This window comes from Varroa destructor, unplaced genomic scaffold (genome assembly GCF_002443255.2).
Source record: "Varroa destructor unplaced genomic scaffold, Vdes_3.0 BEIS01000002.1, whole genome shotgun sequence".
Taxonomy (NCBI): domain Eukaryota; kingdom Metazoa; phylum Arthropoda; class Arachnida; order Mesostigmata; family Varroidae; genus Varroa; species Varroa destructor.
In genome coordinates, this window is record NW_019211455.1 from 26,200,888 (window position 1) to 26,226,938 (window position 26,051).

Below are 26,051 nucleotides of genomic sequence, written 5' to 3' on the forward strand. Positions count from 1 at the left end.
TTGGACTTGAAGTTCACCGACAACAGTGGCGGCGAAGCCGGCTAACCTAGGGCATTAGTGTAACATAAACATCATCATTATTGCCCACGGTGGTACGTTGCCTGTTGCTGCTAGAGCTAGCTTTGTACTGCGAAAAGAAGAATGGAATAGGATACTTCCAGCCATGACGAATGACAGCGGCTCGCCGATCGCCGAAGCAGCAGCAGACTAGAGCGAGAGAAAAACTGGCAAAAGGACAGGGTGGCGGACAAACGAATGGACGGACCTAGAAACGGACTAAAATTGACTTCTGCAGAAGACATCGCCTAGCAACTAGTGGGATACCCGCTGGTCGGTTTAATTCAACCTGGTTCATTCGTTTCTTGGTCCCCAGTGGCGTACCGCCCGTAGCCCGCTTCTGCTGCCGCGGACGATCACGGTGATTATGATGATATTGTGGCCGCGGCGACGGCGGCGGCTGCACTGGTACTAGCACGATAAAGTCTTGTAAATCACAAAGGCAAGCGATGCCATGAGCAGATATGTTCTTGCCGCTGTTCATACAGACGGGAATACCGTGAGCGCGAGGCGGGCAGGTCTGGCAAAGAAGGCTTCCGTGCCTCGCATGATTAGCGCACAGGTGGGGGACTGTTTCAAAGACGCAAGCAAAAACCCGTCAGTCGCGTATAGTAGACATCTATCTGTGCAGCAGTACCATATATCTATGCGCGCATGTATGCTTAAGTAAGCAGTAAGTAGGTGGGCAATTCTGTTCGTGGAAGTCTAACCCTTTCATTCGTTAGCTCGCTCGTTATTCGGTGGCCTCCGCAACGACGACAAAGAACAACTTCGTGATGATATTTCAGGTTCCAGACAAGCGACGGATATTTTTCCATAGCCTAACGCTTACGAGCCGCTAGCTTTACCGGCCACATGCAGCTAGCTGATTTTCGTATTGCTTATAGTTAGTGCTCTGATCGCCGGCGTTGTCCCTGCTGCGGTTGTTGCTGTTGTTGTCATCGTTGTTCAACTTATTGTTGGTGTTTTATGGTCAGGCGAGCACAACTTGTCCATGAATTATGAACATTGTTAGCAGTTATAGGATATTTACTCAGTAAATCTGTCAAAGGCCCAGTGACGGTCGCGGCGATGGCCACGTTGCTTGTATCGTAGTTTGTATGTCAGATACGAATGGCGAAGCGGGGCGAGCAAGTGATTGAACGCTGTTGGACGGAATTCGGTTGAAGGAGAAGGCATCAATCCCAAAGCACTCGTTGTACTCCTGGTTGTATTTCTGTTGTCATTATCGTCCTCGTTACTTGGCTTCCGGTGATGCTGACGATGATGATGATGATTATTATTCAGCTGAGTCCGCCCGTGATGAGATAGACGTTTAGCAATTATCCGCCGAAATGGTTGGCTTGACTGTAATGTTTATTTTGAAGAACCTAATGACTTTTTGTTGCTGCGCTTACGGTTGCCGATACGGCAACCGGCTGGCGTCATCTTCATAAACTGTAAACTACAACAAGGTTTACTTCTGGCCAGCCTTGCGCTCCCGTTGGGCTAGGATAAAATATCAAGTGCGGACTCGCAGTTCGGTCCCTCTCGTTCGCTATGCATGAACAAGAAAACAAAAAACGAAAGATAACGGAGCCGTCCGCCACCGTCGCCGTCGTTAACACCATCAGCGAGAGTGGTTCCTTCCCGGGAAACAGAAGAAGGGGAATGGTGGTAGGATGCGCCGCACGAACAGGTCATGGGCAAGAGGACAACAGGACGCGGTGCGCAGATCTAACCCCATAAAGGGTTCGCGTTTGAGTTGACGACACGCGTCAGCCGTTAGGGTGGAAGTCGTGCAACATTTATAGTCTCTATAAGGTACGATGGGAAAAATATTGAAGTTTATGTGCACTAAATATGTTCACGGTGACAACAAAAGGAGAGCTTTAATAAATGCCTTGCTACCAAATATCGACGCGATTAACAGGGAACTGTTCCGCTCGCGTTGTGTTACTGACTAGTTTACAAGCGGATTAGCAGTCGTAGGCAGACGACAAGCCCGTCAAAAGTTTGTCGTCTGCCTACCACCAGTGTTTATGGCTATCAAATCGGGGCAGCTTTCTTTTTCCACTGACGTATTATCAATACACAGACAGACCTGTGTTACTATATGGATCTAGAGTTGTGTCGAATGATCAAATTGCGGCGTTAAGGGCCCGTGTACAATCTGGACGAAGCAGAACAGTACGGAGAATTCGAATTTATCCTATTCGTGTATTTTGTGTTCGCCGTTGATGGCCGTTTTCCATGTATCTATCTAATTTAAGCGTGTTTCTGAACGGCGTTTTGTTGATTGATCGCGGTGAGCCGAGTTCGCGCTCATCGACGCCGTTGTCTCCGGCGCTCGAATGGGTATTTTTTATCTCGCACATTGTTGTTGCTGAAGGCAACGGCGATAAGTATAAGCGAGTTCGCTCCCGCAGCCCGTCGTTAGGTGGCGAATTTCGCAGAACATCGCAGGGAATAGAATATCAATATCCTCATTACGTTGTAGACTATATATTTCAGCAAAGGCGTAATCATATGAATTGTATACGTCCGTACGTACAAATCATGCATGACGCAATCGATAGGCCAATGACATAACATTGTGTACAATTAATTGAATAATTTTTCACAGCTATGAGAAGGCTTATCTGTGGCTGTTATAGGTGAAATAGACAAATGCAAAGGCCGACCCAATAGGCCAACAAACAGTAGTCACCGATACTTAGCAAAAACAATGGCGTTGCGGTTCAGTGCAGGGCGCTCTTGAAATGACACCAACAATAGAACCAGTAATTAAGTAAAATACTAGCCGATAAAAGATGTATTGCTATCAAGAAAGCGACTGCAAGAAAGCCGGCACGTAAAAGAACTTCACGCGTACGTAACGTTCGTAAATGTGGTATTTGCCTGCTAGCTGGTGAGCGCTTGACGAGTACAGGCTGATAAGCGTAGTTTACACTGTGGCGTATACGACTCATGCAAAATTGCTTGAAATAAATAATTAATCGTGGTAATATGGTGTTCCGAAACAGTTGTCTGTTACGCTTTGCCGTGGCAGAAGATCATGTCGGTCATACGCGAATTTAGTGAAGCTGTATATATATATATATGGTTGTTATACAATATTCCTGTATCCCCAATGAAGATTTATAAAGCTTCACATTCTACTTGAAAAGTTGAGTTAAGAGGTGCTTGAGAGGACACCAAAATATAAAATAGAACCTTCTTCCGCCTTTATTCTCTGTTGTTTTTATCCGACACACCTTTACGTACATCTACATATCTACGTACATGCGCATATGTTATAAACATCACTCCTATATCCGCTAACGCATCGTGAACTACGCGTCAGGTATCGACGCATGACCACACCTGTTATGTCGCGTAAATAGGTAATTATATAGCCATGAATACGACATGATGCGTGTCCAGCACTATCTCTGAAAGGCACTGTTACGATGCAAAGATTACCATGCTAACTGCGAGTACCTTTCGTGCTACAACGATAATAATAAGTTCGAACCTTTTTTGGACAAGTAATGTCAAATAGAACTCGTTACCATGACATTAAACCATAACGATGACGAGGTCAATGTCAAATTATCCAAACTGCCACCGACGCCGCACATATGTTATCGACGCTTGACAACATTGAGCTGCAAGAACCTCTCTTCTTCTGCGCAGAAATCGCTCGGACGTCTGGACGGTCCGCGCGACGTCCTATTGAGCACCGGGATGTTCCGCTGTTCGACGGCCAACGTTACATGATCGCCACCGTCGTAGCGCAAACGATTCAATGGTATAAATGCGCGGTCTGAAATCGCGGGGTAGCCACCCGCTTCTGCGATCTTTCAACAGTTCGCGTTATCATCCGTCATCCGCCGTGTACCGTCGTATCTCTACATCCAGCGTAGTGATATCGGAAGGAAGAGTCATCGCCTCGCCTGAGTTGTTGCCCGTCGTTGTTGGATAACAAATAGCGGCGTCATATGACGTAAACGTGCACAACGTCCACAGACAGACAGACAGACAGACAGACAAGGAGACACAGACATCTTATTAAACAAAACAAAACAATAGTACGAACCAATAGAACAATGTTATAACTTTCACGGCTCGTCCGGCCGCTGCCACCACGAACGCGGCTGCTGCGGCGGCGGCGGCGGCGGCGGCGACCACCGTAGGAACGGCAGCGGAGGCCGGCACTTCGAGTGACTCATTCTTTTGCCCGAAACGGTTTTCGTCCTCACCTATCTGTCGCACCCCGTGTAGCTCTGTCAGTCTGAGCATTAACGAACATGACTATGGTGCTGCTAATATATTGCTACGCGTCGAAATCGGTGAGCAATGACCAACCAGCTCTAGTGAAATAGAAAAAAAGGGAAAAATCAATATTGTCGGATCATTTGAACTGACCCTGCGCTGTGTGAAAAGCAGTACGGTGCCGATTTACATCAGTCACAGTCGATACTATTGATGATTAACGCGATTTTCGTACAGGAATATAACGATTGCCGCTGCGAAAACAATAACGCCTGTCACAATTACCAGCATATATGTGCAAAGAATGTACATATAAGTGAAGTCAAACTTCGCCGGAACTGGAGCAGGTTTCCCTTACCACATTGTGTATGGTACATCTGCCGCAATAGAATCGTTCTTGTACCCAACAGCGAACATGATATTCAGCACAAACAACAGTCGCCATGTTGTTATTATTTAACTTTAATCCAGTACTTTATTCTGTTTTCCAAAGATTGTGCTGTTTGGGTGCAACTGACTTGGAGCGGAATCAGTTCCAACAGACGAATGTAAGTTACTTGTAATCGACTTGAGAGGCTTCTTTACGCTATACGCAAAGCGTTTGCTGGTGGTGATGTTGTGCCCAGTTTTTTGCCAATCGTCTTTTTTGCGGGTGAAGGCGTCTGAAGCCGTTGAAAAACCGGCCAGGCCGAGTCGTTAAGAAGTTCGTCGTCATTCCAAGGAGAAATATAATAGCCAGCCCAAGCCCGGCATTATTTTTCTCTAATGGGTTCGTGCTGCTGATCTTGCCATCTTATTGACGGCTGGATGCTCGCTTTTTGGCATAGGCCAAGCGAATGAACGATGCAAGAAACGTCGAATTTCTACACTAAATAATATAAGCAAGATTCAACGGATTGCAAATCGCTACCTCCTCAAGTACTAACTTGTATCAGCGGTGGAGACGAATAGATAAAAACAAGCTTAGAACACGAAAGACACAACTTGATCATTTGTGTATATATAAACATGTATAATGTGTGTACATCCTATAATGAAATGTATACATGCTGTACCTGAAACGTTTCTCTCATAAAGCGGCACAAGTAGAAGCCAGCTGCTAGCTAATTTGCCCTTATCGTGTGCTCTGCGTCGTGGGGTAATTGGCATTAGGAGCGCATATATACTTGTCATCTCATCAGCATTTCATTTGTTTGGTCGAAGTGCACAAATACTTCACCAGGCCATGCGGATTATTAGCGGCTGATGTCTATCACATCTCGACAATTACCAAAACAGCGTTCACTCTGACTGCGTACTCTCACAGTAAAGATATATCCATCTGTACATTAAGTATAGGTATGCACACGAATCATGCTGCTTGCCACTTCGCCGAGTCGTATCGTTTTCATTATGGTAGGCGTCCAGTTCATCAGCTGGTAGCTAACAAGTGTGCCTTAAGTAATTATAAATAAATTATCAGAAACTGGTTTAAAAATAACAGTAATAGATGATTTGTGTGACTGCAGATTGTATCTTCTTGTTTCAGTAATTAACGACCTACATACTCGAAAAGTCCTATATGCAACCTGCGCGAGTGGGCGGGCGGGCGGGCGGGCAGGGGGTTTAGGACTCTAGGAAGTTTGCCTGCACAAGGACTGTTTGGATGCTCTCCAATCACAACAATATAGATCTATTTTTAAAGCAGAAAAACAAGAAATCCTACCCACTACATCTGTACCCATATATAGCACACCCATATCAATTATCAAATCCACGCTCTGTCACGCCTATAACAATTATCATACGATACTTGAGGCATTTTCATTTACCAGTTACTGCACTGTATCACTGAGTACCGCCACGGCCTGCGAAATTATGTTCCAAACTATGTAGTTCCTTGATACTTCCTACAATTAAATATTAGCTATGCGATTAGCTCAATTAACAAGTTTGTAAGTGAAAAATAAGCAGATCCAATGCTGTTACAGTAATCGGATATTCCTAGAAATACGTATAAAAGGACGTTTTCATATTTACGTGTCAAACGTGTGTGTGTGTGTATATATATATATATATTCCACTAGTGAGTAATTTTGCTGATTGAGGTGCTGCCTGTTTCAGTTGTTATCATTGCCGCTACCGACGCTGTCGTCGTTGAAGTATCTGTTGGATGGCAGATTCTGACTGTGATCGCTCGGTGCCAATCCCCACAAATCGACAAAACTAGCGTTGCCTGCCAATTTACCTCAGTCCACGTCGTTTCCAGACAAAACGAACGAACGATCGATCGAGAGACGACAAAAGTGGCACCGGTAAATGACGAAAATAGAACAGTAACAGCAGTCGCAGTAATCGCTTCACCTAGCAGCGAAGCTAGCACCCCACACGTACCAGCGTAGAAAGTCGGGGTTGCTTATTTACTCGTTTGCTCACCTCCATTTGCCCCACTAACGCCAAAGTGTTCTGCTACTTCAGTACTATCAAGTCCATGCTGTGGCTTTCTTTCGGACAGCAGAGGCAAACTGAGAAACAGATAGAAATGTCGCATAAAATAACAGGTTCCTGTACATTCACCTATGCACACACATGCACATTTGCTATACACTCACCCGGCGTGTCCAGCCTCTACTCGATCACTAATAATATCCTTTACTATATGGATAGAATGAATATGTTTCCAGTTTTTTGCTAGCGCGTCTGCTGTGAGAATGCCTGTTTTTGCGTGTGCTACTGTTATCGTTTGTAGGTGGAACAGAAGAAGCCGGACTGAGTCTACGATCTTCTCCAGCGAATCGTTCTTTCGTCTTCTTAACAGATCAGGTCAGCTCTCACCCCCAAATCACGCCAACAGCTAGACCAGCAAATCATTTGTGCATAAATAAATTTTCTGGTTGTTGTTGTTGCTGCTGCTGCTGCTGCCGCCGCCGCCGCTGTTGCTGTTTTTGTTGTTGTTGTTGCCGTGGTCATCGTCGTCGTTGTCGTCACTACCATCATCACCACTTGATTTTGCTGTTGCCACGCGAGCCGATGAGCGTGTAGCGAAAAAGAGGCACGTTGCTACTGCTGCCTGGCGCGCGGCCAGTTTTTACAGCCACCTGCCACTATTGCCGCCATCGTCAGCGTCGTAGCGCGGCAGTCTACAGCCAGTCTTCTGTTCGTTAGCCGTTTGTCGGACGCGAAAACTTCGTCAACGATGTCCGTTGCGATCTGCCGCAGGTGGTAGTAGTAGAACTAAGCATCGCAGTGCCGATGCATTTGCACCCCCGGTACGGCTTGTTAGCTGTTAAAGCTGAGCAGCTCAGTGAAGCCAGTAACGAACGCACTTACATAGAAAGGGGGCAGAGAGGGGGGCCCAAGGGGTCGCAAGAATAAGAACTAAGTGATATTCTGCAGAGGAAATACTACACTCGCGTCATCCGTTTTTGGTCGTTGTACTGCTGTCTGTGACGTGTCTCGATTGAACAAATGAAACATACTCAACAGTCGTATTTTCGGCCTATAACTTTATCAACAGCTCGTTGGCTTGATTGTTACCTTTTTTGTACATTTCGAACGAAACGATCGGATCGTTTTAAGAACTTTTGCAAGTTCCTGCGTAGTAAGAGCAAGCTTCAAGTTAAGGCTGGTCCTCTCTATTGTGTAGGCGTTTTCACTTTCTTTTCTGTCCTTCTCTATCTACTGTACATACGCGTGCATTATGAATCAAATATATACGCGTTTTTTGTATGGCCGTCGTTATTAGTCCATGTGCGCCTATGCACACACTGCACAATGCTATAATGAGACAGCTTGAAGCGGTAAACTTCGACAGTATATTATAAATGTAACGACGATATTGTTAGAAAGTTTACATCAAACAATATTGTATTATATCGGCTCGCCGCTTGGCGTTCCTTCGTATCTGGATAGTTTCAGCGGTAGCGTCGGACAGTTATTCCCGTTCGGTTCGCCGTCTTCGAACCTGGCCAAGAAACGTTTTTCAATTGGACATCAACGCCGTACATCGCTGTAGCACCAGCCCCCTGTCACACACCCGTTGCGCTCATAAAGCTACATGTTGTCTACATACTATAGACGATACACTCACATTGAACAAGCAAATCCCTTTTCTTATATAACAGCCCAACTGCTAGTGCCGCCGCTAAAATTTGAAACGACAGCCGCGCCACCAAACGACAACGACGACCAGGCGGTCAACGATCAAATACAATCAAATTTATCCTAACACTAAAATTATACAGCCATGTTCAATATCGTTTACCAAGCATACTTCTGTTGCTGTTATCGTCATGTGTCTTTCTTTTCGATAGGTCCATTTATTGTATGCCGGTCGTTTACTCGGTTCCGCACATAAAAGAGCAAATACCTACCTACCTACCTACCTACACGTCGCGCTTACTATTTCTGATTACTATATCTGATCGCAGCGGAAATTTCGAAAAAAAATGAAGGGATTCGACCACCGTGTTGTGCCTATAGTGGCTCTCGTTCGTATCGCCATTGCTACTGCTGCCACTTTTTTATATCGTGTAGATGTGTGGATGTGTTTTTCTCCCAATTGGCTCGTAGATGTATAGTCATTTTCAACTATGAAGCTTTGTTGCCATTTGACATATGGCAGATCATTGGCCGGCTCCGGGTGACCACTTCATTTTTGTGATGGCAGTTGGATTTCAAGTACAATCTAGATTGCCATTTCTGTTTAAATGCCTTCCTTTCCTCAGTGATGAAGAGGTATCCAAAGAAGTGTGTAAGCCATGCAATATTATAATACAGCAAGAGCGCCAACAACACCTATAGCGAGCAAAGGGTTAGCAAGCCCACATCCTGCTGTCGGCCTAAAGCACACGCTTGAACACATTTTCCGAATAGGAGAATAATCATGAATAAATGAACGACCTCGTAATAAGTGCTGTGTTTTATTTACAATCGCCATCGTCCTGCCAGTCCATTTACCTCTATTTCTGGAGCTATTCGCCTTCCTCATGCCGCCCCGCCGATGGATCATAAGTAGATTCTGAGCGGCACTACTTTTTGAAAACTTCGACCACGATCCGTCGAAGTTTACCGCTAATTGTGTTAACTGTTGCCGGACGTGTGGCCGAAGCGTCGCGCTAACAGGTACCTGAAAACAGGTGTTTGCCATCGTCACACCCAACCTTCGTCCAGCGATGATTTCGTACAGTACCTAAAGCGCGAGTTCGCGAACGAAACCTAATGAGGAGGCAGCTATACCTGACGGAGAAAGCTCGGTGAAGCGCTTTACAAAGCGGAACGGAACGGGCGTTCGGAGCTGCGCGTAAAGAGCTAGAGTAAGTGCGAGATCAGGTCAGACGCTGCCAGTCCTCAGTATGGCACCAGTCTGGCGGTGTTCAAGAAGAAATTATATATCCCTTAAGAGACTTCCCACTGAGCCAGTGACGAGATAAGCTTAATTATTAAAACAGAGACTAGAGTAGCTGGTCGTCTTGGAAGCAAACCGTGCACGAAGTGGCCGGTGTGGGCAAAAGTCTAAGAGGATAAGGCAGGAAAAAAAAACAGGGAAAGTCAAAGTCACGACTATCTACCATACGCATATATATGCCACGTACTTTTGCCGGGAACCGACGGCAAAGAAAAACGGGGCCAGGCAGTGGACCGCCGGCTGGGGCAACAATTCTGGTATTTTGTCAAGCCCTTTGAAAGGCGATGGGAAGCAAGGTGCGAACCTCAGCCCAAACAACTATCCGCTATATGGACCTGGGGACAGGAAATGTCCTCTAGAAAATGAAAAACTGAACAACGATAGGGGAGACAGGCGTACATGAGCTTAAGATGAGGCCGCTGCAATACGTGGACGCACCTTGACCACTACACTTCTGTTAGAATCTTGATTCCCACCATGATACCCTCAGCTTGCACTCGTGGCGCTGACTATTCATAAACAACTGCTTGCGACAGCAGCGCCGGTGGCAGTAGAAACAACATGGAACGCCAACTAAACCCGTACCGTCCATGTTCATCATATATATGTATATATATATGGGTGTATGTATATGTGTATATATATACGCGTGTCTTAAAAATGTATACGCACCTGAATAATTATAACTGGGCTTTTTATTTACATATGATGGGTATTTTCCTCCTGACGCAGATGCTTTAGCGTAGACCTCATCTTTAAGGTATTTTCATAAGAAAAAGTCAACTGGTATCAGGTCTGGATCTTTTCGTCACATTCATTTGTCTAGATGATTTTCATTGAGAGATGCCCCTACATTACGATGCTATTGTGCAAATGCTCGGTCCCGTTGGAAAACAATTCGTCATCGTTACCAAAAATTCTGTCCAATGTGTGGTTTTGTACTAATTACAAATAACTGGTGCTAGCCGCCGCCGCCGCCGCCGCCGCCGCCGCCGCCGCCTGTCTAATCTGCTGTTCCAAGTGCCGCACCGCACTTCAACTTCTGCTGAACTTACGTGGTAGTTCTGCGTCACATGAACACTTACAGTTAGCCGGTAAGTGCAATCATATGTCGGTTAATTTGAATGTATCTTTATCGTTAAAGCATTTTTATTCGAGGGCTGTGGATCGTGTGTACAGTTCTCAATTCGCGAAATTGATTTCTTCAGTCCAGACCATTTTATGTACGATTTTTGATCGCGATAAACACATTGTTTGCTCAAATCAAGCTTTAGAGATTTTTTGGATGATTTCGTTATAGCTTTACGGTGCTCTCTATTGGTTGGTGGTAAATCCTGCTGATAATTTTCGTCTATGAACATCTTGAAGGTTTATTTATAGTTTCAACTCTATAAGTGACCCTATTATTCGAACGTTACATCGATGAGTACCTGCTTGACGCTCGTTCAGCTATTGTTTTTGTAGGTCTGTGACATTTTCATACTTTGCCAATAGCAATTGAAAATAAATAGCCTTTGTTCCAAAACTAATTTTGGTCAATTCATCGTTTCTGAATAATTACACAGAGGAAAATCGACCAAGAACTTGGATACATTTTTGGGACAGTCTATATATATATATATATAAATGCATATGTACTGTTAGATATCTGAGCACCAGTCGTCGACTGCGCACGACGTTATCGTCCGGTGATTCTTCTCTTCTTTTTGTTTCCTCTTTTCTCTATCTTTCACTTTGCTCTCACACTTACGAGGGGAACGATGGCCACAACAACAACAGCGGCGGCGGCGGCGGCGGCGGCGGCGGCGGCGGCGGCGGAGGCAATAGTTGTAGAAACCCGACGATTCCAACATATGACCGTGTCGCGTAAATTGAACTACACTACCGGCAGGCGTTTTCGACTTCTGACGTGTGTCTGTTCTAAACACCATACTTAAGATTGATGCATGGTCGTCCTGCGCGACTCGAGGCCATTATTACTGTCACTGGCGTAGTTCATGCTATGTACGTAAAATACCTGTTGAAGAATCTAGATCCACGCCACAGTTAAAGGTGCGGCTATCCACTGTTGATTTTGGCTTTCCATTCAATGCTCGCCGTTCTTCGTTCTTTTTCTAGTCGAGCTTATTTTACGAACAGCGACCACACTGAACAGATTGTTAATGAATATTGAGCGAAAGGCAGCGGCACGAGTATCATATACATATATATGCTGGATCTGCTGTTCGTCCCGGACAACAAACGCAAAAACTACTTGCGGTCTCCCAAACTCTCCGTGTCAGAATGAATGAAGAATGCGCTATAAGGTACATATATAAGTGCCGAACGACGCGTCCTACTCGATACGCAGGCTCGAAATAGAAGGAACCGAGTTAGTCAATACGACAATGGCGAAAGGACATTTTGCTAACGCCAAGAAAAAAACCCATCAGTCGTCAAAAAGGAGTCAGTCGACGACAGATTGACTGACACTAGCAACGATATAATAGGTGACTGACTTAATTAGGGACGTTCGAACGACTTTAACAGTAGACCTGTTCGATGCCATAGTTTTTATATTATAGTTCCAAATACCTAACGACAAACTAGATCGACCGACAACTCAATTTATTACATAACCCTACCGTTAGGTTAACTCGCTCCCTGACGCCGCTCTCCTGCCCAACCTAAACTTTCTGTTATAAATACTATTAAGACAAAGGTCACGGCACTCTGTCTCTCGTCCTGAAAGGAACCCACTATCAATTCAAACTATTGGCACACGAGAGCAAAATGGCCATTGGCATGCAGGACAACAGCGCGTATCCCTATACGTGCGTAAGTGAAGGGTGCACTATGGTTTCCCACTTGCCGTTACATGAAAGCTATTCTATATTAAAGAGACCTATGCTTTCAGTTGACGCGGAGCAAGTACAATGGACGAATGTGTGCGTATGATTTTTTGCTCGCATATATTCCTCGTCATCGTTCGTTCGACGTCGGAAGCCGGGAACTAGCGTTTCTACGGATAAAGTGCAAATCATAAATTAGGTCGGTCCTGCTCCTCTCTACGGCTTGTATGCCGTATCATTTTAGCACTTCATCATGTGATTGGCTAAATTGCAGATAGGCCGAAAAGCGTTGCTGTCAGCCAGGACAGGATAAAATCGCTGATACTGAGCCGGCTGATATTTTCGGAGGATGTGTCCTGGACCTGACACGTGAACCTTGCTCGAGTGGGATCATTCAGTTATGCGGCTAGACCAGACAAACCAACGTAACGATTGGTTTCCCGCATGTTCTAAGAGACGTACATGCTCTCCTCGTAAATGGATTAACGGGATTAGGAGGAACTGTCATAAACAGACGGGTTCCTCAAGTACAGGGACGATTTTGAGCGCGCCGAAACAAATACATTCATACCATGGACGGATCTAGCGGATAGAAAAAAGGGCGTCCCGAGTAAGCCGTGAAGTTGTCGTGGCAGTGAAGATGATGATGCTGTTTCCGCTGCTCGTAGCGGCCAAGCTGAACCGTACGAAACGCGCACAGTCACTTCGACTAATGCTATCGCTAGCGCCATCCATGCCTCTCCTACAGCAACGAGACTAGCTAACGTATATTTTCGTTCAGGGACGGACAATTGGTAGCTAGAGAATATAAGCGATGAACAGCCGAATAGGCCGTTGTCTCGATCTTGTCAATAACTCTTGATCCTTTGCCATGCGTGTATCTTAAAAAACTGTTTAGGTCTACCACAGTAGCGGACCTGGATGATAATCACTGATGACTAAGTCGTTAATTTAGATGGAATTTAGTAAAAAAGCCTAGAGAAACTACGAGCGTACCTGGCCGTCTTGGTCACTAGTGAAGCCCAATAGAAAAAAATCGTACGGAGAGAAGAAACACTTGTCTTTACGAAACGGAAAAAACATATCAGTTGATTGTGCTGTAATTAGTAAACCAGTCGTAAATGGAAAACTCTGCGAATGGCCATTACCTTGGAATGCGTTACGGTACTGAGACCGTTCGGTGATGCTGTCGCGCATCAGTGTTATGTCATCATATCGACTGTGATTGAAGATCTTATTTTCCAGCATCGAAGGATACATTTAATTAAATAGTTCATACGGAAGGCAGATCATCATTATTAGCAACAATGTTCTTTAATATATGATTTTTTAGCGGCTGCAACGTCATTTCATTGGTTCAGCTCAGCGGTCCAGGGACTGATAACTATCTCCCAAGTCGTTATAGCCTTGCGATGGAACATCCGTAAAGGCTGTTTTGTATAAGCAAAAGATAGTTAAAGATAGGAATGCCGATAAATACGTTTTTGATGATTCTATCAGTGGCTGAAATCACACACCATTGTTTCTTTTAATGGGAACTGTATAAAAGCGCCTGTTTCAACGATGAACGCTGATGTGGCAAATACAATATTAGATTGTTCGAATGTAAAAAAAAAAAAAGAAAAAAAAAAAAGAAACGCTGTACACAGTTAGCGACACCTACCGGTTTATTGTATAGTGTGTAAACGACAAATACAATAAACAATTAGATAGATAACCAGTCGTTAGTTTCTCTATTGCTGTCCTGTAGGATCATACCTTTCTGTATACACTCGCTACTCTTTTCGTAGAGAATACGTAATTGTCGTCTTGTTTTCCTAAACAACACACTTTATGGTGACGTTTTGCTCTTCACCCATACGAAATTGGTCAAAGATGTCAGTTATAGGATTTCAGTAATAGCAAAAACACTCATTCACTCAATGGGTTGATTAAAACAGCGTCGAAAAGAAATGCGGTTCGTTAATTCTTGTAGAGTCAGCCGCAGGCTCAGCTGGCCTAAATTATATCATCTCTGTGTTTGTATTTGTCAGTCTGTTGTACGTTCTACGCATGTCCAATGCTATACGAAAACACTCAACAGTGGTGCTGACCTCGTACAGCATAACGCATACTGCTCTATAATACAGGCGCTAAAATCTGTAATCTGTCCGTCGGTACCTGCTCATTGAATCAGAACTGGGTAGCATCAAAATAAGTGACCGAAAAATAGTACGAGCCGTCACCCGTATATGTAGCGGTAATTATGCGACTGCTACGGTGACGCGACTGTTCAGTCCCTTTGCCTATCCTCTAAGTTCCGATACTCGCCATGTACTGCAGACTAGTTTACTGCTTAAGGCCGCCTGCCGACCGACGCTTGAGAGGTGCGCAATCAATCGGCTGTAGTTCATACGACGACTGCTTGCACCCTGCCTCGTCGTTGGCTTCTTCGCCTGCAGAACGAATACGTATTATATATAGCTGCGGTGGATTCAGCCTTAGCAACAGCTTGAGGTTTTCTGCTTTTTCTACCTGTGCTACTCGGCGTCTGATCTCTGCACTCTGGCTGTTTTCTAGGCGTCGATTTCAATCGGACCCCTCTACTCTCCCTCCCTCTAACCCTCGTTCGTCTCCTCTCCGCAATTTTGCGATTAAACCATTGAAGTTTTTTCTCCTTCCAACTCGTTTCCTACTTCTCGACTAGATCTCGTCGGGTGATTCATGAGATTCTGCGCGTTTGTGTGTGTGTATGTATCTACGGCACACGTGCGTTGCTGGGTCCATGTGCATTTCTATGTGCAAGAGACTAACTTTAGCAGATCTGTACTCATGTCTGTGTTGTTGCAATACGATGTTGTGAGAAGCGGACAGCTCGTCGGTTCGCATAGCAGGACTGACAATCGACTTTATAAAGCGAGGCGCTTAATCCCATTGCCGGACGCCGCCGCCAATAACAACAACAACAGCGGCAGCAGCAGCAACGCTCCTTGCTCTGCCTTTAGGCAGCCGGAGCCCTGCTCTGCGCCGCCGCCCGTCATTGTCACTCGTTCAGCCTGCGGTGTAGCTGAAGCGAGGGGGCTGCGAGCGGCGAGCGAGCGAACGAGGCAGGAAAAAAACTACGACTTGAAGATGGAGAATGTTGCTACACAGAGACAGAGGAGATATGGCTGCATTAAAAGAGCGGAGAATGAACGGATAGTCGGTAGGGTTTGATCTAGTGCGTATACACTCGCGTCTGTCTATAAAAGCGCTTTCTTAGTTAAACGACTGCGACGAACATTGACTGGGGCCGGGGTGACCGCATGATACCTGGCTGAATAGACTGGATTCAACTCCTGGCCCATATCTGTTACCATGCATATATACTACACGGACAGGAGAACGTGTGAAGCGCCCAAGGATCAGGCGGATCTATCACGATCCATAAGGAACGAACGACCATTACAATGGCCGCACTCAACTCGATCGGTTTAACCCTCTGAATACGCACCGCTAGTATACTAGAATCCTTAAAACAGGTTTGTTTTTTGCCCCCTTTTGCGCCGCTTTCCATTTCTTTCCATTCAATGCCAAAATAGCAGAGAGAGAGAGAGAGAGAGAGAGAGAGAGAGAGAGAGTGGCGACCAAAAAAGTTAGTAGATTTAGAATTTGATGAAGAAGGGAGTGCGTCACAGTGACAGACGCTTTGAGTGAGATCAGAAACCAATAGCCATCGTCACGCAAAATTGGTGACACGGCGCTAGCCGCATCGAATAGTAGGAGCGGCAGGAGTAACAGCAACAACAGCATTGATTGCGACAATCTAAGCCGGTGTAGAAGCAATAGCGGATTGCAGATTAGCTGCTTAAGCCATGTAGCGAAAACAACTATAAATCTACAACAACAATAACCGAGCAAGAATAAAGAGGCTCAACGAAGCCAAACGGTAAGGCTAACATCCTAAGAGCAGACATCACCCAGGGGAAGAAGGGCACGAGTCGCAGCGCCGCTCAGGCCCTCCTCGATGTTGCGTTGTAGAATGAGTGCAGTATAGCGAGCCGCGCATTCATCCGAGCACGGGAGAATTATTCGATTGTCGGATCGCCCATGAAATCTATTGCTGCTTCGAATCAAGTACTACCTGTCGTCATCCCTCGTCTACACGGATAATCCCTTCTAGTTAGCACATCCAGTACTCAATCGGCATCTTCTCTTTTTCATTCGCGCACCCTCCTATCCTTAATGGATGAGATGTACTTCTATTTCGGCAATCCGCCCAGACTATCTCACTAAGTTAGGTATGGGAAGATAGGGGTTTGCCAGCATTTCGATGCACCTGTTCTTTGATGATTATGACATTCAATGTAACTTCCAGGATTTCTCATATAGCTAGTGATTGTAATTTGTTCAAATAGCGATGACAAGACCAAGTACGAATGTATGCAAAATGGAAGGCTTCAATAAATTTACGCAATCGGCGGTCACATATTGAACGTACAGTATCTTTACCTTATATTCACAATACACAATTTGCAGTTTCGACATATTCTGGAGAATAGTTGTTTGTAGTGTTCGGAAGTGTTGTTTCTTGCGAGATTTGCTACACGTTTAGTTTTGCCATCTTCTTTATGGTGCAGAGTCGGTTTAGAGGACGCCTTCTCCGTAGACGACAACAACCATTTAAGTCTCTCTCCTCTTCATATATATATGTGGGGGTGTGTCTGTATAGATGAAGTTATGGGCTCGTAGTCACTTGACAACAATAATGCTGCCGCGTGATAATATCGCTTCAATATCAAACCGCTTCAACATTGGCTGCAACCAGAAATGGCGCCCCGGCGTGGCCGAAGCTAATCGAGATCGCCACCCCGTCCACACAACGTCAGCAGACCCAGGTCACTTCCCTGACGACCACGACCACGGCCGCTATTGAAACTAAGGCACCGGCAGGGTCCACAGCCACTCACGGCGTGTTAGCAATCATCCTAGTAAAGTGCTCTAAGTAGAGCTGATCGTAGCAGCGGCCTCGGCTGTCGCCGCCGCCGCCAAGGGGCAAATTATTATGATCATATGGCTGACATCTGGAACCTTTAGCTGTGGCAGGCGAACTGCCAATGGACAGCCATTGCCAATAGAGACGACCGCTGTTGTTGTTGCTGCTGCTACAACACTTCCACGTGTCAGAAAGCCAAGAAAACTGCTCTGTCATCACTTGGGAACAGGGTACTCTGGCTGATGCGTCTTTACATACGCTCACCATTGAACCACATTGTCATACGTAAACACCGTACCGCTCAGATGAGCTGCATTCTCCAGTGTCTAGCACTAAATTACATACAAGATATGTATACTCTGCACAGCTATTGTCCCCGGTAGCAGCAGCAGCAGCAGCTGGGTGGAGGTCAGGGGGCAAGAGCGATCTCTCGTCCGCGAGTATTATTTACACAATAACATCTACTACGTATCTATTAAAAATAACAGTAACAATGTTAGAGTGACGAACAAACCCAGCTAGAAATTATTCACGATTTTACAACAACTACCGCGTTACTGTTATTACGCTAATACCTACACCGATAACGCTGATCCTGCCACAGACGCTATGCAGACGACGCGGAAATAAGTACTAATAAATTTCTAAATAACCGTACAATACATAGATTGTATACTGGCATCTCTGTTACATGTTAGGATGCATTTAAGAACATGGAAAAGCATCATTCTAGCGACTATTCGAAAGAGATATATCGTCATGAATGTACTTAAATATGTATATATAATAACATTAAATATTCGATCCATAATTGCGTTTATCATTAATCATTGAAAGGCTTTATTGCGCGCTTCAGCACCTTCATCTGAGTTCGGTGGAGTCAATCGCCTCACTATGGTATCGTTCGCGTTACATGAAGCTTTGCGAAAGAGGAATTTATAGCACACTGTTGTAGAACTCCCTAGGAATTGTTTAGAATCACAGATCATCTCTCATCTCTAGCTTCGTCTGAAGACGAAAGGGCTTAGATGGTCCTATGATTGAGTTATTACGATAGGCTAGCCCCTACATGAATCAGGCCATCAGAAGACATGATTTGACCAGTACAATTGGCAGTATAGTCGCATTTCTATAATACTTGATCTTCTTAAATTCTGTTTTAAGGCATATAAGAAGAAGAGTATCGCAAAATTTGTTTCAGAGGTTTTGTTATTGCTTGCTGTCTGACTGACATCGAGTTCCAATACGGCCTTCCCACTGGACTAATCAGTCAATGAAAACTGTCACCGTAGGCATAGCAGCGAAGCTAGGACTGCGCCCCGTTGGATTCGCTACCATTGGATCAACGCTAATTGGCTACCGGCCATCAACAAAACAATCGTCCTATAACAAATTCTGTCCCCTTGTTTTACTGTCCGCTTCATAGCCGCTAGCGAGTTTGTTGTATCTGCAGCAACAGTAACGGCGACAGTGGCGATCGTACGAAAGTATTTTACCCCTACGCATGCATACGCATAAAGAGTGGTATCTAATGGGCAGTCGTGAGTCAGCCGAGCCAATGGGCTCCCGAACTCAACGCTAGCTTACAGGAGTTCAAACGCTCATTTTGCGGACCTGAAACCTTCTAGCGGCCATTTCTCTGCTACTAGCAACAGGTAGTACCAGGTACGAACTGACTCTACTCTATCTATGTATATATATATATAATATTTCGACCTGCGGAAACCGTATCAAAGTCGTTATCCTGTCTGCGGTGCTGACAAGTAGTTCTACGAAAATGCCTTCCATAGATTGATTCCTCTGTGTCAAGTCTAAATCTACATAACAGAGCGCGTCACTGATTGAGTATATACCAAGTGGATATTCAGTTTGCCAACACGGACTGCGATAAATGGTCGCGCCAAAACTAGAGTTCTATAGAAGAGCTTCTAAAAGAGTCCGCTGATCGCTATGACGATCGCCTGAACTGCCATACTCTAGATAGCAAGGCCAAACCGAACGCCGATTGAAGAAGGAGGGCCTGGCCTTTTCAGCGTTGGCTTGGGATTGAGTCGGGTCGACTTGTTCCTTCGCTAAAGCTCAATCGAACTCAGTAGGGGAGCAAGCTAGTTTCCTCCCCTTTTCACCCCAGTGTAAGCGAGAGTAGTGACACTGGAAGTGTGGGGGACTGAATAGTCTGCCAGCAGAACTAACGGACCGGCGGTCATTGCGATAGAGCGTACACACATACATACATTCATACATAAGGTTATAGAATACTGCGCTCTGCGCTAGGCACGCTATAACTTACTGCATACCTGGTGCTATTTCTTCAACCTTTTATTTCTGCTATGATGATTGCTATGATGTGGCCTAGTACTACCCACTAGTGACACTACCACTAGCAGTACATATTATAAAATAGACTTCTGAATCACTTGGGGAGATTCATACCCGCCAATTCCTGATTTCCTGCTATTTCGGTCCAGTTCTGCGCTATTCATGGCACCGGGATGATGAAATTTGCTGGAGTACTGCGACGAAGATGACTACGATGGCGACGCTGCTGCTGTTGCAGAGGCAGCCGATTACGAGCGCATATATACGGGACTCGATGTTATGGAGTACCCGAGTACCGATGGGGCCTCTCGGACGACCATATGCTGCGACCAGTGAAGCTACTGCCTGCTGATGTCTTCCATGATGTGTCTATAGGGGGAGTGTGTGTGTGTGTGTGTATCGATGCCACCAGAGGAGTCAGCAACGGCAATCGGCAGGCAGAAGCCAAAGGCCGACGAGTCCTGTGTCCCTCTGTAAGATCACCAACACCATTAGCACCGATGAATATGCAGACGTCCCTGTAGTAGCTTCGGCGCAGTGTACTGTGTACTCGACTAACTCTGCAGAATAATAATGGCCACACAATAAGCAGCAGAAGAAGTCTATGCCAAGCTCGCCGTTATATGCGGCGCACTAGGCCAATGATGAGATCGACAGGCGACGGTGATCGACGCCAGAGAGGAAAATCGCTTGAAGAACTGTGCCTTTCCTGCGTGACGCAATATAGATCTCACCATAGAACACCACATACAGGTGGAGTACCACAACGAACAGTATTGCACGTTCTCAATGAGACCGAACTGACAACAAAGCGCCATCGCTCATCATGTGTCTAGGTACAGTGGTGATTTCGATATATCAAGATGGTTGGCCTATATATGCGAAAGCTCAACGACACGTTCTACCCTATGATACACTCAGGCTTGTGGCTCATTGCCACACAAAATACAGTCATGCACGTCTTCAAGGGACTTCAACAACACAGCCCTCAAATTGATACCGGGAAAAAGTGGAAGGGCTTATCTCAGCCTTATCCAATATCCACTAGCAGAACACGTATACTGTAAATATATATATTATACCGCCTCGGTTCAGCCGCGTAGGTAATCCATGATTGTACACATTTAGCTCAAGCTGATCTGCACTTTTATTTCGAATTGCAACTCTATGATATCTATTAGAGCGTGGCGGTGCGCAAGTTGGCGTTGGAAACAGCTGTATTTCAAAATCAAAAACAACTTTATTCCACAATACGCCTACAGTTCTCTACTTAATTTCGTTAGGGGACTCAGTTGCAATGAAGCACTTAACTTTTAATCTAGGTATCCTCAGTGGTCTCCTAATTTTTTTAATCAAAATAAATTATAAAATGGGCTCTTTGCTTTCGGAGGGAACGTCTGGAAATCGGAGTATCAACTCGAGAAAAATATACTAATCTCTACTACTTAATAACATACCCATGCACAATACAAATAATAGACATTAATCCTCAAGAAGAATACCAATCTATTATTAAATGTTAACCCTGACGGAACATATAGAAGCGAGTGACTTGCATTATTTCCATGCATACGTCTTGGCTGACTGCCTCGCATCGCAGTGCCTTTACATCTCTAATAGCTTCGGGGCGTTTCGATGCTCTGCAGGGGGCCGTCACTACCGTTGTTCTAACGCAACCTAACAAAAGATGCCCCTAACAAACGCTCAATGCCCGATGGGTCGCCGTCCGGTATACGCGGAGTTGCAAGGACGCGCGAGGTGTTTTTTCATAGAATGACGACAGTGAATGCATCCGTCTATTCGAGCGTCTGCACGCCCAGCGTCGCTACTCCCGCAGAAAGCAACAGAAGCATCAGCATCGGTAGCTAACTAGCAAGCTATACCGTCCTCTGCGGATAGCTATGGAGTCATCTCCGCTGTTGGCGATCTTCAAAGAATTAACTTACGATTCGGAGCTGATCTTGGAAGAAATCTGCAGGGGAGGCTATGGAGAAGAAGCTCTGCTGTCAAACCATTACAGCTATCAACTACTCTGAGCTGCTCTGCTAAATATCGAAAGCTCTCGATAAACCAAGAAAGCTAGTGCTACTGCAGCAGCCGCCACCGCCGCCGCCGCCGCCGCCGCCGCCGCCGCCGCTGCCGCCGCCGCCGCCGCTGAAAAGCTCATCCGTCAGAGTGGGAGTTCGTTGTATCATTCTTTGTGATAGTTAAACGATTTGGCTTTTCGAGTTCGCATCAACGACGAAGAGGTTTCAGGGTGTGAAGTTCCACCGATAGACACGCTAGTGGTCTTGCTGTTATAGGCGCTTCCTATGCTAGTAGTCCGAGCGAAGGCGGACTGCGACTCGATGTGGCCTGATGTAGATCAAGGAGAAAGGCAGCAAAAAGCCAGAAAGACGAGAGTTGGCCTGCTGTTGTATTGTTTGAGGTAAGATCAGCTTAACGGCTACAACCATATCAGGGGAATGAACAAAATCAAATGGGCATAAAGTGATAGTAGTAAGTCAACGAGTAAAAAGCTAAAACATAGACTTGCAAATAGCCAAAGACCCCAAAAAAGCTGTCGAATAAATCTGAATGTAGACGCTGCAGCGATGACCACAGAATGGAATAAAATCAAGGCTGCGCGTGCTAAGAGATTTCAGTGGCAGATTAAAGCTACTACACTCTTAGGGCCTTATCTCCCTTAGTCGCCTTTAACAATATGGCCAAGTGTGCGTGAGAAAGGCGCGCCGAGCTATCAAAGTAGTTTGCAGATTCTATCACGTCCCCCATAATGCACATCTCCTGATCCGGTCCTTTCTAGCCGAGACCAATCTGCGAAATTGCTAGTCTTACCTTGGCTGGTTAATTTCAAACTATGATGTACACAGACACAAGATTTGCTTGGTCCTGATGATTTATACGATGAGATATATCAATTACGGCCATGTATGCTATTCATCGTATGCCAGTCTAAAGCCAGACTGATGGATCTGTGTACTTGTTTGTGTGCAGAGAGGAGTGAAAAAGTGACAGAAATCACGCCTGATGAAGCGACAATGGCATATGGGGTCGAACACCACGCTGTGGCGCGCGGTGAAGACGTTCTTCACACACGCAATGCGCGTCCCAACGTCTATCTAAACGAACCCGAGATATCGCACAGGCTTAGAAAGCAATTGCGTAGGCTTGATTCTATTTGCCACCGCTGCTGTCACCTATGGCCTAGTCCTTTCGTCCGCGTATATAACGGGAGCGATAACTGTCACGGCCGTACTAGTAAGCCATGAGCAACCATAAATACAGCGTATGGCATTGGATAGTGTTCGGCGAAGTGGCGCTTCTTCAAGGATCGTCTCAATTCCGAGCTGCCGTATCAGCCGGATGGCCTGGTCCTTTTTCTTGTTCGGTTGATCGATGTGCTGAACACTGTTTCTCCTGCCATGACTTTTTCCCTGCACCTTTTCAATGGTGCTTGCGCCGGACCTAAACGACTAAAACAGCTCCGCTGATATTTAATTATGCTATGTGGTAGACGCTCTGCTACCATGCGTGGCCATCGATGACACCAGAACCGCTCCAGAAGCTGCTGGTGATTTTGATGGTTCTATAGCTGACACGCCAATGACGGCGACGATAGCGTCTTTAATCAAACACACACGAACATATGCGCACACGCACACAGACACTGGAATACAGATCATATCGAGGTAGCAGACCTTCGCCTACTAACCCTGTGTATGATCCTTTCGAGAAAGCTTTACTTTTAAGCAGCACTCCCGCTGGTGCTGCTGCTACCGGTGTAGGCAGACACGGCATGGATTGGCGGACGCGCAAGTCGGTCTGTTAGGTCAATCGGCTGGGATTGTGACAACTTAAGTGGTGTGAGTGACGCGTCGTGGCGTGTGGTCGCCGCGAGGTGGAATCACCTAAGCGGCCGTCCGAGAGCCTATAACTGGGCAATGCGTGTGAGTCGCAACTGCGGGTTACTGCAGACATTATCACGGTGAGCACAATCATCACGCGCGGCTGCAGCAATAACGACAGTCACATTGGAAAGAGCGCCTAAGTAGATAGGTCGACGTATAAAAATAACAACAAGGATACCAGCAGTGTCGCTGCTGCTCGATGGACCTGCGTCCATACTGCTTGTGCCGTATTCATTGCGTTGCGGCCGCGGACGTGGTGACGGTAGCGAGTACCGATAGTACCAAGTGGGAACAGCAGTGCGAAGAGCTATTGTTTCGACCTGTCCTTCGTAGCCCTCTTCGCATACTCTGGCTTAGGCTAGACACGGTCATAGGAACGGCCCTCTCGCGCACCTTGATTACCGCAGATTGAGTCAATCGATCAATTGTCAGTCATGTACTGATGGTGCTGCTGTTGTGGTTCACAAGAAATGGGGGCCAGGCATTTACCAGCTAAATGCTTGAAAAAGAAAAGACGTTTTTGCCGATTTGCTTCGGCACTTTCTTGCAGCCAGCTCGCTCGCCAAGCGCGACAAGAGCTTGGCAGGAAATCTTTTTTTTTCAAGTACTTCATTCGGCCGACTTAGCCCGTCCAAGGCGATTGAGTCAGGCTGAGCGGCCGTCGGCGGCGCTGGCACTCATTCGTTATCGAACCGACAACGAAAGGATGACGGAACGCTTGCAGCGGTTCTGTAGCCGCCGCAGCAGCGGCCGGGGCCGCCACCGCCGCTGCCGTCGTCACTTCAGTGGCAACAGAAAGACTAAAGGAAATCAACAAACAAAAGCTGAGATTTGGTGAAAATTTTGCTACTTCGTACTCGATACCTCTCGTAAGGTAGAAGTTCATGAGAAACAGTCAACCATAGATAGCGTCTGCAATCTATCAGTGATTGAAAAAAAGACAAACTTCCAAGATCAGTGGTGGTCAGTGTGATCATCTTGTAAGCGGCAACCATGATCCATTGCTCGAGATCTACCATTACGATTCGATTAATGGCAACACCAGCCGTACTAGCGATACTCGTTCCGGGACGCGCCAAAGCAGAGACTTTGTCTTTAGACGACACCGTTCACGACATGCGACAGACAATCGACCGAGTCAAGGCGGTCTCGATGCTGCCGACAGCCGAACACCGACCGCTCGATGTTATCGCCTCAAATAGCAGCGCTCTCCAGCGTTAAAGGATTCTCGGCGTCGTTTTTTCTCCGTTGAGAGAAATCAACGGGAACAGGCAAAAGGAAAAGCAAAAAGAAAGGTGCACGTATAGACGGCATGAGCAGACGGCCAATAGCAACAGCTCGGTGAGAATAATCATAGCAGGTGGAAGTCATCCACTTTGGCAAAGATCGTGCGCCGCGAAGCGATACTCTCGGGCGTACTAGTTGTAGCATGTACAGTCACCACGAAGAAGATTCTGACGGCGGCCACGGGATGGTCCGCGACAGACGAATCCAGTTTTTCTCGCTGACACACAAGGAGCTGCGCGGTCCAATAGTTGACGTCATGCTAGTTCGTCATAACAACTTATTCAACACGAGCCTAACCACAAATCTCTACGAGTGAAATACCTAGCTTGTGCACGCGACTCTATAACGGATCTGTGCGGCATACTTGTTTAGAACTCCGCTATTGTCGTATAAATCAGATATACGTGCACGCAGATAGTCAATGTTAAACCGGTGTCTTCAATTAGTTTCAAAAAATCTGATTTTTCTTAGCTGATACCCCCGTTTACCGGATACTTCCGCCCACTTCATTCTTAAGCTTACCAAATGATAGGTCATACAAACCATTGCTGTCACTATCAGTTAGTTACTTGTTTCCATCACTCGATAGCACACGTGAAACCTAATAGTGGCTTTCTGGAAGCTGAGTCAGATGGAAGGGATAAGGGAAAACTGTTGAAGGCTAAAAAGAAGAGGTCGAAAACAAAAAACAACCAATGCAGGCTTAGCGACGACATCGCCAACAGGTCAAATGGAGCGCACCTGTATGTGTTTGTGTATCTGCTTGTTGATGACAAGCCGACAAATCTAGCACAAGCTACTCAGTGCGATCAACACGCACAAGCCACTAATACATTAGAGCTAACTAACTGACGCAAACATCAGGATGCAGAGACGAAAAGGAACGGGGGGTTGTGGGGGTAGCATATCGAGCACGTATCGGGCTTTGGGCTATTTCGGCTTACGAGTTTTGTATTTGTTTTAATCGCTGAATTTTTTTTGGTGCTACAGGCCGCATGGTTTGCGTTCGGCCATACATTGCCATCGCTGATCTTAGCTATGATGATAATGGTGATGCCGATGATGATGCT

General features: G+C 45.9%; 1 protein-coding gene across 4 annotated transcripts in view; it reads right to left on the bottom strand.

Annotated features, from left to right (window-relative positions):
- dve (SATB1_N and homeodomain domain-containing protein dve) overlaps positions 1-26,051 on the bottom strand; it is a 135,498-nt gene that overhangs the window by 90,892 nt on the left and 18,555 nt on the right. The window lies entirely within an intron of this gene.